Source organism: Diabrotica virgifera, chromosome 3 (genome assembly GCF_917563875.1).
Source record: "Diabrotica virgifera virgifera chromosome 3, PGI_DIABVI_V3a".
NCBI classification, from domain to species: Eukaryota; Metazoa; Arthropoda; class Insecta; order Coleoptera; family Chrysomelidae; genus Diabrotica; species Diabrotica virgifera.
Genome location: NC_065445.1, coordinates 150742822 through 150760357, shown reverse-complemented (window position 1 = coordinate 150760357; position 17536 = coordinate 150742822). Strand labels below are relative to the sequence as shown.

The following is a 17536-nucleotide window of genomic DNA, read 5'->3' as shown; positions in this document are numbered from 1 at the left end:
ATGTTTTTATTCTTTGTTTATATAATTTATAACCTAGACAGTTTTGTTTTTAAATAAAACTGAAACTGTGTCTAAACTAAAATGGATAATATTCTTGAAGAATTTTTGTTTGGGGACGAAATTAGCAAATGCCGTTATACATTTAGCAGATGTACCTACCTCAAATTATTCCAAAAGGATGAGATGGAGATGAAATTAAATATATATAAACCATAATTCAATATCCAATTTAGAGAACATTTTCGTATGTCCAGAACTACTTTCCAGGTAAAATTGTATAACAAATTAGTAACATCATGTATATTATATTGTTATATTTCCAGGAACTATTTAATTGTATTGATCATATCCACCAATTTGAAAACAGAATAATTCTATTGGAAAAAATTAATGTTTATGATTTGGATGCTAAGTAAACCAGAGAATTTGTTGCTGGGGATACGTTTGGTTTGCCAAAGAGCTCTGGACATAAGATTTTCACCCAAATAATATAGAATTACAAAAAATTGGAAATAACTAATCTTGAATATCAATGTGTATATTGAGTTTAATTTTATTGTAAATATTCTATAATATAATTTTATTGTAAATATTGTATTAACATTTTTTACATTGTATTAACATTGTATTAACATTATTTGTGGACACATCTTTATATGCAGACAGTAATTTCCCTTTGTAAGTACATGCATATATATATATATATATATATATATATATATATATATATATATATATATATATATATATATATATATATATATATATATATATATATATAGTCGTATCTGCGAATGGGTTAATTGTAAATCGTAATCGATAAAAAAAATTTGTGAATCAATAAAAAACTGGTTTGTTTGAAAATAAATGTAGTACAAATGTGTTAATATTTATTTTCATGCTTAGATAAAAACTAAATGTATTGTAACACAACCTTTCATATATCTTCCTCCTCCATTGTTAAGCAGAATTTGTTAACAAGAATTGTCCCTCCATTCTTTTTTTAATAAGAGGAATTTCTTCCTTAGTGTTCCTAGTATTTGGTTGTGGCTCTAAAATTGCATTTGTTTCACTGAGAGCATCTAAAAGGTCTCTCAATCCTTATTTCGTTTGACATAGCCATACTCGTAGAAATAATTCTATCTGTATTGATGGTATTATCAGAGAACAACGAACACATGGTGGTCTTCAGAGTGCTCCCAACCAACAGTACCTTATGCTGCTGCGTTTTCTTTTACTGTTTTAACCCTTATCCGGGCAAGTGGGGCTCAATAGGCCCGAAACGCCATGTCTTTTATATGGAAGTAAAATGTCGTGCCCGGATAAGTATTAAAGTGAGCTTTCTCGTTTTAGAATTTTTTATCGAATACAGCTTCAAGATAATGTAACCATGCAAAATAATTATTTTTTCCCTTTATAGGATGCCAGCAACAACTTTGTAATGTAAGATGCTTGGAAATGTGCTTCTGTATGAGCATCATAAAGGGATGTCTACTGCATTCCCAGTTTATCTCAAGAGTTAGTTGGTTGTGATCAAAGAATCTTATTAAAAAATAGATTATATCTCCCTCTAGTTCTTTTTTCATAGTACTTATATTAAATTTGGAGTATGCCTAATTCCATGAAATGACAACAAATAATATGATTGTAAATAGTTTTGAAAAAGCTGTTTAAACTGTATAATTAAATTTTTTTTAAAACATCTACTTTTAAAAATTTCGTACCTAGGCCTGGATCCCGCATACCAAAAAAAAGTTGATTAATAGCAAGCTGAAAATTTGTTAATAGCTTAACGGTGTCTAGTTGGACACACTTTGATGTATAGAAACACTGGAACAGGGGAAGCCTTAATTGTGGAACGTGCCATCCTGACAAGTTTATGATTGTGAAAACTAGCAGGTTGTTTTTAAGTTTATTCAATAGCAAACTTTGTATATTTTAATATATGAAAAAATTTTTGTCCGAAAAATATGTTGGGCAGTTGGCTGAAAGACTTTGGTCGATGGCCTTTTGGTACATTGTATCAATAAAGTATGTTCCTCTCTATGTTGGGCATTTTAATAATTCCGACACATAGAACATGTCAGAGGATAGGAATTATATTGGTGATAAATAGCAGTCTGATTTTGCATGCTAATGAAAGAGTAGCAAATCAATTGGAAGTTCTGTCCGACACAATACATGAGACGTTTTTGTAGTCTGATCCTGTAGTCGAAACCTGTAACCTGTTCAACAATTAAAACTTCCTGTTCCAGTGTTTGTTTTAAATTAAAACATATTACAGTTTGTCCGACTAGACACTGTTAAGCTAATATCAAATTTTCAGCTTGCTATTAATAAACTTTCTTTTGGTATGCAGGATCCAGGCCTATTAACTATTTAACTCGAGCAGATTCCATTTTACCAGCGAATATAAATCTCATTCAAAATTCGGCATATCTAGATACTCCTCATTAACTTAATGAAATCTTACCAGAATAATAAACGTTTACTACAAGAACAAGAAAATTTTGATAATAAATTAAAGATTCGGTCGGCTGTAGAAAGGTTTGAACTAATAAAATGCAAATTTAGAGGATTAAAATTTGATACAGAAAATATTCGATTAATGAACATTGTGTTTTACACAATTTTATAATATAGAAGGCAATGATGTTCTGGATAAATGCAATATTGAGTAGGTATGCTAAATAAAGAAATTAATAATATAACGGTGGGTGAAGAAGAATAAAAAATTGGAAATATTATTGAAAATAACTAATATTGAGTATTATTGTATAGGTACCTACCTTACCTATATTAAATTTAATTTTATTGTAGGTAAATATTAATTACAAATAGTTGGTATGCAATCAATACCAATTTTTATAAGATTTGTGAATCAATCAAAAACTGGATTGTTGGAAAATAAATGAGGTAGGTACCTACTATACAGATATTGTGTTAATATTTCTAGTACTATATAAATAAAAAACACAAATATTTCTAACTTAATTTAGATAATAACTATATATAGGATACATATTAATAATACTAAAATAAGAACTACAAATATTTACAATAAATTACATACAATAATTATTGTATTTATATTCAATTTTAATTAAATTGTCCATTTTACTTTGACCTTAATTTTAAAGTTGGCGGGATTCAGCTATCACAGCACAATAACAAATTTAAGGCTGAATAAAATGGCGAGCGCTTCCAATCCGATTAATTCAGCGCACCGTTCACTAGTAAAAGAGCTTCCAATCCGATTGCAATCCGATTCCAAGCTCTCTGTTTGATGAACGTAACCATTGAGTCTTATGGGATTATTTTGTTAAACTTGAATATTTTATTTTGTAGTGATAATAACCGAATACAATTGTTAGAATTCATTAGTTATTAATTTATACTCTAATTTATAGTGCAACAAAATATTTTCTTTTTCGTTAATAAATATTTATTGTCATAAACTGCGATAGTGAGGTTATGCATACAAAATCAAACTGATAATCAATATTGGAAAGTGAAGAATTTATAGTGCGTTTTTATTTTCTGTTTATATTAATACATAATATCACTAGCGTGACACGACATTTTTTTAAATGTCTCATTTAAACGTACACAAAGCGTCCTTATAAAATTTCAAAAAACCGCCACCATGAGCAGGTGGAGCAGGTCGGTCGATTTTGCTTTGATTTTGCCTAGTAGGGAGTTTTTGTTGCTACGTAACGTACGCATCTCCGTATACGTAAAGCAACTAACGTGTCGTAGAGGATGAATGTTAAAATAGGTAGTTTTTGTAACTGCCTTAACGTAACGTAAAGCAAATCGTAAAGTCACTTTTAAATTCCGTTGACATTCAAAAAAATAAAACAATGTTCACACAATATACAATTAATATACAAATGTAAAAAAAGATAAATGAATAATGAAATTGTATGGTTTTAATTGCTTCTATTTAAATATAAAAATATTATTTTTCCTTAGGTTAAAATTTTTTTATTTTTGTTTATACCTACTTTTTAGTTGTAAATTATTGTATACCTACATCAGAATTCCAGTAGGTATAATGTAAATAGTGTGGTAATATTTATTTGAAAATTTTACTGAAACTAGGTCATTTGTTTATCTAGTTATTAATTGTGGTGATCACTGTATTTCTTAAATTAATACAAGATTTGTTTGTTTTGCTTTATTAATAGACAACTTAAAAACAATAAAATTTTAAATCTATTATGAAGTTCCAATTTCCAATTACAAACAGAATAATTTTACTCAAATAGACTAAACCAATAACCAATATAACCTTATAATGTTTATAAACGGATAGTACGCTGATGAAATGTTCATTTGGTGGGTAATCGGGCAAGATCCTCGTGTGCATTCGGTGACTCTCGGCTCGATAGGGATGCGTATGAACCTAACGTACCAGCCCGTAACCTTAGGTAATACGTATCGCGATACGGGAGTTCAACCATTAATGCGCAAGCGTATATGTCAAAAAGATGCGTTACGTTTACGTATTTGTGTGCACAAAAACTCCCTACTTTGTTAACGCTCGGAGCCAAGGTCCCTATTGGGATAAACCGTAATCGTACCCCCTCCTAACTGCCAAAGTGTCATGGCCGCCGTCGGGACCTATTGTGCTGACATTTACAATGTTTACATATTCGCTCCGAGCGTTAACAAAGTGTCAAAGCAAAATCGACCGACCTGCTCATGGTGGCGGTTTTTTGAAATTTTATAAGGACGCTTTGTGTATGTTTAAATGAGACATTTAAAAAAATGTCGTGTCACGCTAGTGATATTATGTATTAATATAAACAGAAAATAAAAACGCACTATAAATTCTTCACTTTTCAATATTAGGTCTGTTCCAACACGACTGAGAACCGTACATATAACGATCACCGTCCTGCGCAGTACCATGGAACGTATTATTTCGTTCCCATGGAACCCATGGAACGTTAATTATCTAGTAACGAAACGGTAATGTGACGGTTCTTGCTCGTGTTGGAACAAACCTATTGATTATCAGTTTGATTTTGTATGCATAACCTCACTATCGCAGTTTATGTCAATAAATATTTATTAACGAAAAAGAAAATATTTTGTTGCACTATAAATTACAGTATAAATTAATAACTAATGAATTCTAACAAATGTATTCGGTTATTATCACTACAAAATAAAATATTCAAGTTTAACAAAATAATCCCATAAGACTCAATGTTAAAACGTCCTTACAAAATCTGACAGCGTATCACGTGACTGTACGTAGAGGGGAGACGCACGGAGCCAATAGAAAAGTTTGTTTTTTTCTGCTTATAATGCCGTTTTCTAAAGATATTAGTGAACAAAATCGATTTGCTAACAATATTTAATATATTTTAAATGTGCTAAAATTGGATTCAACAGCAAAAGTCGCATAAATAACATATAAATAACGAATTTGTTCACCTATTACAAATGGGGTTATGTGGTTGTAACTGTTTATTTTGGGAATAAAATGAAAATGATCAATTAAACGACTGGAAAACTGTAAGTATTACAATTAAAACATGTTTATCCTATCACAAGAGTTCACTTCATTTTAAGAAAGCTAATTATTATTATACAATAGACATTTATAAACTGCCATGTACTTTTAAGGTTACTTTTGATCTGTTTTCAAAGCTTATGATTAAATGTTACCTCTTTATTAATTAGATTTGCCAACAAAAGATGCATGATTAAGGCCAAATGCAATTCCTTTGCTAAGGTCATAAAAAAAGTACCAATACAGTTAAAAAAATTATTTTAAAAAGGTCTCTCAAAAGACATGAAAATATACAACAACTCAAAAAACTAGAGAATGTAAAGAAAGCCAGGTTATTGGAAATGGAATTCCTGTTTAATTGAAAGCCAGTAAACTATCCAAGACTTTTCAGAATCAAATGTGTCAACTTGTAAAAACGATTCTTCTGAAATTTTTAGTAAAAACCAGATTATCCTCAAGAAAAATTCTGTTTAAGTGAGACTCAAAGTCATATTTGTGAATGTGTCATCTTTGAATGAAACAATTTTTTTACCTAAACAATTAAATGTATGGATCTAATTAACACGTTGACGGACAGAACGTCTATAGACGTCTAAGTTCCTTTGATGTAATGTGACACAACGTCTATAGACGTTGCATTTGTCCCTATTCTACTTTTCAAAATACATATAGTGTCACAACAGTTGCTGATACATTTGACGCACTGTCCGTCAACGTGTTAAAAACAATGCTGAATCAAGTACAGTTACAGAAATACAATCCTTTGAACTTCTAAATGTGATTGTTGAAAGTGTTGAAATAGCTACTGCATAGGGATTCGAGAGGGATAGACTTGTTATGAACGCACTTGATCATGTACTTCTTACTGTTATAAAGTTGAAACAAAACTTATTTTATGCTTTTTTAATCAGTCACTTTTAATTGTGTATCAACTTTACGTGGTACATCGTGCAAAAATTGCTAAAAATGCAAACATTATATTTATTTTCTGTGTTACATTGGATAGTATGATTGAATGTCTTCCTCTTTTAGATAGTGAAGTGAAGAACATCTTGAAGTTCCAATGATGTTTCAAGATGAGGTAAATCGAAATAATTGTGTGTTAGAAGGACAGAGAATATGAAGAAATGTTATTGCTGCATATTTAGTGTAGTGAAATACAAACTTCAAACATTATAATATATTTTTTGATTTCAAACATTTCATATGATTATGAAAGAACATCTTTCTTTTTAAAACAATGAAGAAGTGAAGTACATAATAAAGTTCCAACGAAAATGATTCCAGATGAGGAAAATCGAAATAATGGTTGTATGTTACATGTATAGAGAATACGAAGAAATGTTATTGCTGCAAACTTAGTGTAGTGAATTAAAAACTTATTGTCAAATACAAATCAATTTATTTCATACTTTTATAATATATAGTGATATAATTTTATATGTGTTCAAATAAAAATATTAATAAATAAAATACAATAAACACAAATCATGTATATCTTATAATGAATTACAAAATCAAAAATTAATTACAAAAATATCAAAATAAATCTAAAATATTAAAAAGTTACATATAATTTTTATAGTACCTACATACTTTGGTTGGTACTCTAATAATTTGGAGATCCATTAAAGTTTGTAGATGGAAATTGCAGGTATCTAAAAAATATAATAATATAAAGTAACTCAACAATCTCTTTTTAATTAGGGTAGCAGTTGATAAAGATGACCCTTGCTCGGGAAATCAAATGTATCTAAAAAAAAATTAAGTAACAGCTTTCTAACAAAACAATCTTAGCACTAAACGGAAACAAAGATACTGGTAAGTATTAAAACATTTTTTGAAAAATCTTTCTGAAAGTGAAAATAAAGACTACTCTCTATGGGAACAACTAAAACTGGGCATGCTTTACAAAAAAATGTATCCAGAACAAACTTCTTCTCTATAAGGCAATACTACGACAAGTCTGGGTGTACAGGATTTAAATCTGGGGAACTGCCAGTAATACAAATATGCAAAAACTATTAAGATTCTAATCCGAAGTCTTTTATGATGTCCGATGTTTTTAGTACCACTACCAAATATCATGCTAAACTGAAAATTATAGGGTAAAAATCTGTCTGATCACCCAAACTTTTAAAAGCTGGATGCTTATCTGATCTAGTCCAGAGGCTGGTTTCGGTATTGCAGCTATAAAATACTTAAATAGTAAGCATGGAAATTTTTATTATGGTCCGCCTTGAGGCAAACTAGGGTACTAGAGGGTTAAGAAAAGTTACAGATCTCTACACCACTGGGAAGTAGATAGTAGTTACTAATTTGTAAAAAAGTCAGAAATATGGTAATGTAGACTAAATTAATATAAATATGTAAAGAGTTCTCACCCCTGAGTGTAGTTCCCACTGTGTCATTTTTTATATCTGTCATATTGTTATAATGATAACAGATTGCATTAAAGTTAAAATAAAAAAGAATTAAAGAAGTTCATAAAAATATTCTATTTTTGAAAAAATATTTAAGTGCTTAAATACTTTTTTAGATAAAATATACATAAAATTTATTTTTTCTACAACCGTGTTAAAAATGCAACTTTCAGCACTCTATACAAGCGTTAAAAACGCTACCTTAAGGCACTAGTGCTTTAAAAATTTTATGGCACTGCAGTTCGTATTGACTGTATAGGCAATTTTGATGTAATGTCAAAAAAATATAAAAATGGAATGTCAGTTCAAGTAATAGTTATTTATGATATAAGTGTTAAAAGTACACGTTTAAGGCACGCATGTGAAAGTTTGCAGAATGAGCGATAGCGAGTTCTGCAATTCACATGAGTGCCTTAAAAATGTACTTTTTAACACGCATATCATACAATATTTTTTCTACAAACGTAATTACAGGACAATATCTACAAAAACTTTTACTTGAACTTGACTGACATTCCATTTTTATATTTTTGTGACATTACATCAAAATTGTCTATACGGTCAATACGAATTGCAGTGCCATAAAAATTTTAGAGCACTTGTGCCTTAAAGTAGCATTTTTAATGCTCTTATGGAGTGCTAAAAATTGAATTTTTAACACGGCTGTAGAAAAAAGTTTTTGTAGATATTATTCTGTAATTACGTTTGCAGAAAAAATATTGTATGATATGTGTGTTAAAAAGTACATTTTTAAGGCACTCATGTGAATTGCAGACTTTCACATGCGTGCCTTAAATGTGTACTTTTAACACTTATATCATAAATAACTATTAAAAAACTAACAGAAAATAGTAAAAATATTTGATTGAGCATAAGTAAAAAAGTCACTCTCTCAACCAATAAACATTTGTGATTAAAATTAATATACTTAATTGATTATAATATGAATGTGTTCTTGTAGAGTTTCATATAATAATTTCCATTTGACTAAAGAGACACAAGCTGGAATACTTAGGTCAATAATACTTAGGTATGAAACACCCTAAAAAATATGAACTTTTGCATTTGATAATTCAGAGAAAGATCCAAGGTAAATGTGGTTCTGGTAGAATCTCACAATCATAGCTGAACAATCTAAGACCATAGTATGGAAAATCGACTCCATCATCATTAGTTAGAGCTGCTGTCAATAAAGCCACAATAGCGAATATGGTAGCCAATATGATATCCAACAATTGATAACAGTCATGGAACTAAAAAATGTATTATTTCAAAGTGTTTATGGGATAAAATTAGTAAGAGTGACATGATACCTAACAAAAATTTGATTCAGAAGATTTAACATAAAACTTGTAATTCTCTTATACTAAACTCACAATAAAGATGCACCAGAAATAAACAACCCAAGACATGTTGAATGATACAAATAGCACTCCCGAATCATGATTTACAATGTATAAACTTTGTAAATCATGATTTGTGAGTGCTCCTCATAACATTCATCATGTCTTGTGTTTGTTTCTTTCTAGTGCATCTTTATTGTGATTTTAGTATTATAATTATATACAGTGTGTCCACGGTTGGGGTGCCCAAGAGGAAAAACTTTTTTATTTTCAATTTTAGCGAAAAATGTCATTATTGATAAAAAGTTTTGCTTGTTCTAAAACCCCATAAAACGAAATAAAATTCAAGTTTTTTAAATCCTGCTTAATTTTGTAGCCAATTTTATGTAAATCCCTATTTTATGTAAATTTTTGCACTAAGTTTGAAATCTTAACAATAATCTAGTGTTGCCAAGCCACAATGTAGCTTAGTAACTATCAATTTCGATAAATCATTTGCGAATTGTCAATTTTTTTGACAATGTTAAGCTATCAATAAAGAATTTATCTTGTGATAAATTTCATTATTAAAATTGTTGTATTAATAATTATTTAATTAATAAATAATTGGATGATTCAAGGAGAACGACAAAGTCTGGCTTCGTAATCCAGAGAAGTGAAAGGGTTGTTCTCCCAAGTTATTATTGTTACAATTTCGAACTTAGTGCAAAAATTTATAGGGATTTACATAAAATTGGCTATAAAAATAAGCAGGATTTGAAAAACTTGAATTTTAGTTCATTTTATGGGGTTTTAGAACAAGCAAAAGTTTTTATCAAGAATGACATTTTTCGCTAAAATTGAAAATAAAAAAGTTTTTCCTCTTGGGCACCCCATCCGTAGACACACGGTATTACTATTTTTATAATAAAAAGATTATAATTTATAAAATGTGATGCTGTATATGATTTCAAATATTAATCTTTTCTATTACCATACAAAAAAAAATATTGCCTTTACTCAAAAACATTTTATTTATCATAAAATTTTTAAAGATATATTTAAAAAGTTCATAAATATTAATATTAATTTATACAAAAACATTAAATATTTTAGTTTTACTGGTTTATGGCTGTAAGGTGTCTCTGAATATTTTTCACTCTTTTATAAGATGTTTCGAAAATTGAAATATCTCTGAAAGTTTTTAATATTTAAAATCAGTTTTCATAAATTTATCATCGGTTAATATTAGAGATCTTAAGTTCACAGTGGCACAAACAACTGAAAATATCTTCTGCAAGTGGAAGAAGACTAACATACATTTTACATACATTAATTGTTTTTATTTATTTGGTTGGATCTATCTATGTGTACTCAAGCTTTAGCTATCTTCATTGTAAGAATTTTAAGTTTAGCGTGATATTTGGTAGTGGTACTAAAAAAATCGGACATCATGAAAGACTTTGGATTGGAATCTTTGTAGTCTTTGCATATTATGTGTTAGTGGCAGTTCCCCAGAATTAAATCCTGTACATCCAGACTTGTAGTAGTATTGCCTTATAGAGAAGAAGTTTGTTCTGGATACATTTTTTTGTAAAGCATACCCAGTTTTAGTTGTTCCCATAGAGAGTAGTCTTTATTTTCACTTTCAGAAAGATTTTTCAAAAAATGTTTTAATACTTACCAGTATCTTTGTTTCCGTTTAGTGCTAAGATTGTTTTGTTAGAAAGCTGTTACTTAATTTTTTTTAGATACATTTGATTTCCCGAGCAAGGGTCCTTCATCTTTATCAACTGCAACCCTAATTGAAAAGAGATTGTTGAGTTACTTTATATATTTTTTAGATACCTGCAATTTCCATCTACAAACTTTAATGGATTTCCAAATTATTAGAGTACCAACCAAAGTATGTAGGTACTATAAAAATTATGGGTTACTTTTTAATATTTTAGATTTATTTTGATATTTTTGTAATTAATTTTTGATTTTGTAATTCATTGTAAGATATACATGATTTGTGTTTATTGTATTTTATTTATTAATATTTTTATTTGAACACATATAAAATTGTACCACTATATATTATAAAAGTATTAAATAAATTGATTTGTATTTGACAATAAGTTTTTAATTCACTACACTAAGTTTGCAGCAATAACATTTCTTCGTATTCTCTATACACGTAACATACAACCATTATTTCGATTTTCCTCATCTGGAATCATTTTCGTTGGAACTTTATTATGTTCTTCACTTCTTCATTGTTTTAAAGAGGAAGATGTTCTTTCATAATCATATGAAATGTTTGAAATAAAAAAATATATTATAATGTTTGAAGTTTGTATTTCACTACACTAAGTATGCAGCAATAACATTTCTTCGTATTCTCTGTCCTTCTAACATACAACCATTATTTCGATTTATCTCATCTTGAAACATCATTGGAACTTCAAGATGTTCTTCACTTCACTATCTAAAAGAGGAAGACATTCAATCATAGTATCCAATGTAACACAGAAAATAAATATAATGTTTGCATTTTAGCAATTTTTGCACGATGTACCACGTAAAGTTGATACACAATTAAAAGTGACTGATAAGAAAGCATAAAATAAGTTTTGTTTCAACTTTATAACAGTAAGAAGTACATGATCAAGTGCGTTCATAACAAGTCTATCCCTTTCGAATCCCTATGCAGTAGCTATCTCGACACTTTTAACAATCACATTTAGAAGTTCAAAGGATTGTATTTCTACTGTACTTGATTCAGCATTGTTTTTAATTAGATCCAAACATTTATTTGTTTAGGTAAAAAATTTGTTTCATTCAAAGATGACACATTCACAAAATTATATTTATATATATGACTTTGAGTTTCACTTAAAACAGAATTTTTCTTGAGGATAATCTGGTTTTTACTAAAAATGTCAGAAGAATCGTTTTACAAGTTGACACATTTGATTCTGAAAAGTCTTGGATAGTTTACTGGCTTTCAATTAAACAGGAATTCCATTTCCAATAACCTGGCTTTCTTTACATTCTCTAGTTTTTTGAGTTGTTGTATAATTTTCATGTCTTTTGAGAGACCTTTTTAAAATAATTTTTTTAACTGTATTTGTACTTTTTTTATGACTTTAGCAAAGGAATTGCATTTGGCCTTAATCATGCATCTTTTGTTGGCAAATCTAATTAATAAAGAGGTAACATTTAATCATAAGCTTTGAAAACAGATCAAAAGTAACCTTAAAAGTACATGGCAGTTTATAAATGTCTATTGTATAATAATAATTAGCTTTCTTAAAATGAAGTGAACTCTTGTGATAGGATAAACATGTTTTAATTGTAATACTTACAGTTTTCCAGTCGTTTAATTGATCATTTTCATTTTATTCCCAAAATAAACAGTTACAACCACATAACCCCATTTGTAATAGGTAAACAAATTCGTCATTTATATGTTATTTATGCGACTTTTGCTGTTGAATCCAATTTTAGCACATTTAAAATATATTAAATATTGTTAGCAAATCGATTTTGTTCACTAATATCTTTAGAAAACGGCATTATAAGCAGAAAAAAACAAACTTTTCTATATGTAAACATTGTAAATGTCAGCACAATAGGTCCCGACGGCGGCCATGACACTTTGGCGGTTAGGAAGGGGTACGATTACGGTTTATCCCAATACCATAGGTTGTATGGTAACTTTGACATTGACAAATGAAATATTGTCATCGTGACGTCACCCAGACGATCAATTTTACGAATTGTTTGTAAACATAATAGGATACGTGGTTTGGAGGCTATATTTTGTTATTAAATATCGTTAGTGTTTTAATTTGTGTTTATATCTTGAGATATAATGTGTCTATAGATAGCATTAAGTGTTTTTAGTATAATAACTTAAACCCAAAACTCTTTTACAAGTGTTAATATACATTTTAATGTGGTTGTATTAAGTACCTACTGACTTACTGGATTTTCTTTCTGCTGTATTGTATAGTAAAGGACATTCTTGTATAGAGACATTACAGTTCTGTAATGTCTCTTAATGTTCTTCACATCAAGTTTACATCATCTGTGTAGGTTACATTCTGCTTAGACTTATTGAACAATATATCTATAAGTCTATAGATAATAGATCTATTATATGTAATTGTTTCATATAAAATTATACCAATATTGCAGCCATCTGAAGATCGTTTGAATAAACAATTATAAACTAAATGAATATATAAAATGGGAAAAATTTCCTTTATTGCACTGAAATTGTATTTTTTTATAATTTACTGTTAATGTAAAACTTGACAGGTATCTATTGAATGGAATCATAATGTTTAATAGTTTTAAGGGCCGGTTGTTCGAAAGCTAATCAACAATGATCATTATCAAATATTTAATTACTGTCACCAACTGTCAATGTCAACTTTGTTTGGGTTCCTGAAAACATAATATGAAATTACTTAATCAATTATGTTAATAATTGTTATGTTAATTGATTAACTAATCTCATAATTTTAATCAATTATGTTTTCAGCAACCCAATAAAAGTTGACATTGACAGTTTTGGTGACAGTAATTAAATATTTGATAGTGATCATCGTTGATCAGCGTTCGAACAACCGGCCCTTAGATATTATAATCCAGTACCTAACGTAATCAGATGCTCTTATGTTAAACTTAAGGGAAAAACTACTAATTTTGATACATAAATCTTTAGTTGAATCTCTTTTTCACCATGGTTTACATGTTAGGAGGAATTTATAATAATGTACTACATGCATTATCCCCAATTCAAAATTATTATATACCTACTCAAAATCATTTAAAAAAGTAAATTGTATTCAACCCATTATTAATATACCTAGAATATTTGAATGATTTAGTCCCATATATACACATGAAAGAATCTCCTTCTGCTTTAATTAAGTATTAGTAATGCTATTCTACTGCATATATTTAATTGCAATTATATTCTATGATTTTTGTAACTCTACAGGTATCTACCACATTTTTAAAGAATATATGAAATAAATAGTCATTAAAAATCCAAACGTATTTTTTTTAAATATACACATTTTCAATACATTCCTACTTTCAGAGTTCATTTCAATGCGTGAAGTGAATGAATTTGAATGCAGCATTCTGGGTGACGTCACTCCCGCCATTAGATTCTCGACGCTGATTGGTGGAAAGTTACCATGCAACCTGTCTATTTATGAACCTTGGCTCGGAGCGAATACACGGATTATACGACATTTGACAGAAGCTCGAAACAAATGACAATCGATGAAAAGCCCTATAGATAAAGAATAAAGGCGGCTGTACAATTGCCCGGGAACGGGAACGAGAACGGAAACGGGAAAAAAGTTAACCTCTATGTAAATTAATGTTGTAGATGCACAATAACCGAGAACGAGAAGCTGTCCGGTAACGGGAAAGGGAAAGTTGACCAGCGGCTGCACAATTGCCCGGGAACGAGAACGGAAACTGAAAGCCTCAGCAGATTCACAATTAAATGGTAAACAGCTGTTTTGTGTTACTGTCACTTGTGCTATTAATTATTTTTCTTCTCAAAATAAATTTTGTGGAACGATCTTTTTCTAATTTTATTAAAAGAACATGTCTGTTAACTCTAAAAATATGGATTTATTTGATGACGAGCTTTTATATTTTCGTTTTTTTATAATCTTGGAACTAATTTACACAATATGTGTGCAATCGCAAAGGTTTGTCAGTATAAAGATAAAAAGCATATCATTCAAATATTTATATTATTATTGTATCTAATTACCATATAAGTACGTACTATGATCTACATCAATCATACGGATGAGGACATTTTTCCAATAAAGAAATCAATCGTTCGTCATTTATTTTAATGCAAAATGTATAAAAATTGTCACTAAAACTTGATCACACACTTCTAATAACAAATTTTTATTGGACATTTGACAGTATTTTTAATACTGCCTTCTGATTGGTTCCGGGAATACAACGGGAACGAGAAAGTTAAGGCGGCTGCACAATTGCCCGGGAACGAGAACGGAAACGGGAAAAAAGTTAACCTCTATGTAAATTAATGTTGTAGATGCACAATAACCGAGAACGAGAAGCTGTCCGGTAACGGGAAAGGGAAAGTTGACCAGCGGCTGCACAATTGCCCGGGAACGGAAACGGGAACGGAAACTGAAAGCCTCAGCAGATTCACAATTAAATGGTAAACAGCTGTTTTGTGTTACTGTCACTTGTGCTATTAATTATTTTTCTCAAAATAAATTTTGTGGAACGATCTTTTTCTAATTTTATTAAAAGAACATGTCTGTTAACTCTAAAAATATGGATTTATTTGATGACGAGCTTTTATAATATTTTCGTTTTTTTATAATCTTGGAACTAATTTACACAATATGTGTGCAATCGCAAAGGTTTGTCAGTATAAAGATAAAAAGCATATCATTCAAATATTTATATTATTATTGTATCTAATTACCATATAAGTACGAAAGTACGTACTATGATCTACATCAATCATACGGATGAGGACATTTTTCCAATAAAGAAATCAATCGTTCGTCATTTATTTTAATGCAAAATGTATAAAAATTGTCACTAAAACTTGATCACACACTTCTAATAACAAATTTTTATTGGACATTTGACAGTATTTTTAATACTGCCTTCTGATTGGTTCCGGGAATACAACGGGAACGAGAAAGTTAAGGCGGCTGCACAATTGCCCGGGAACGGGAACGAGAACGGAAACGGGAAAAAAGTTAAGGCGGCTGCACAATTGACCGGGAACGAGAACGGAAACTGAAAGCATCAGCAGATTCACAATTAAATGGTAAACAGCTGTTTTGTGTCACTGTCACTTGTGCTATTAATTATTTTTCTTCTCAAAATAAATTTTGTGGAACGATCTTTTTCTAATTTTATTAAAAGAACATGTCTGTGAACTCTAAAAATATGGATTTATTTGATGACGAGCTTTTATAATATTTTCGTTTTTTATAATCTTGGAACTAAAGGCGCAGTCTCTCTTATGCGATTGTCGCATGCGTTTGACGCAAGCAGCAGTCGCAAGCAATTAACGCAGTGGTTGGGGTGGTCTCTCTTGTGCGTTTAGACGCATCCGACGCATCAGATATAACAGCTGATGAAAAGCGGGAATTTTAAAAATAATATGTTATATCTAACGTGCTATGTACTAAGAGTATAAGTCATAAAAAAGATTTTTCGGGATGCTTCTATATTTTGAATTATATAATTAATAAGGTATTACCAAAGTAGAAAGTAAAATCGTTAATTACTAATTTATTAATCATATTTCGTCACCATTTTCATATTCAGTTGTAATAGTTATTTCATCAGTGGTAAAAAAGACTTTGAAAAGTCCTAATAAAATATTTTCATTTTTGACTTATACTCTTAATACATAGCACTCTAGATATATTATCTAATAGCACCAATAACAGTAACATTGCTTCAGAGTAATTTATAATAATATTGATATTGCTTCATAGTAATTTATAATAATATTGATATTTAGTAATTTATAATTATAGTAATACTTATTAATTAATAATAATAGGAATATTTAGTAATTTATAATACTGGTAATAACTTAGTAATTAATAATATTAGTCATTTATAATAATATGTAGTAATATTTAGTAATTTATAATTAGTAGGTAGTAGTAATAGTAGTAAGTAGTAATTAATTTAGTGATAATAATAATATAATTGGTGCATCTACAGAGACAGGTTTATCTTCACATATTAAAAGAGCAAGAATTGGAGGAGAACATTTTAAAAATGATGCTCTCAGATGAAGGTAAACCAAAAAAGAGTAAAACTGATGAAATGTATGTGAATAGGGTTGAAGAAGGATACCAAACCAATTTAATAAGTAAATATATGGTTGATAATGAGACCAAGTTTCATAGTTTCTTTCGCGTGACGAAGAACCAGCTCCATTTCTTGTTATGTGCTATTAAGGAAGACATAACGAAATCTCCTACAAGAATGGTAAAGAGAATGATAACACTATATATAACACCAGAAGAAAACTTGGTGTCACATTAAGGTTAGTACAAAATGTTTATTTCCTGTGCAATTATGAAAACAACAGAATTGCTTATTTATATCTGGAAATTACGTATTATTAAAATATTAATTAATAAAGCTTTTTAACCTCGAACCTCGTTATCATAATTTGATAAACAATAAACAACAAACTTTTAAATTCTATGTCAAATTTT

At 29.3% G+C, this 17536-nt stretch overlaps 2 long non-coding RNA genes across 2 annotated transcripts; one reads left to right on the top strand and one right to left on the bottom strand.

The window, feature by feature from the left end:
* The first annotated feature begins 4898 nt into the window (after positions 1-4898).
* Positions 4899-7015, top strand: LOC126882109 (uncharacterized). The gene is made up of 2 exons (XR_007697141.1): positions 4899-5529; positions 6560-7015. It is a non-coding gene; the product is annotated as an uncharacterized LOC126882109 (long non-coding RNA).
* A 4580-nt stretch (positions 7016-11595) lies between these two features.
* On the bottom strand, positions 11596-12953 carry LOC126882108 (uncharacterized). Its single transcript, XR_007697140.1, has 2 exons — positions 12626-12953; positions 11596-11745 (listed from the first exon to the last, which is right to left on the bottom strand). It is a non-coding gene; the product is annotated as an uncharacterized LOC126882108 (long non-coding RNA).
* Between the last annotated feature and the right edge of the window lie 4583 nt (positions 12954-17536).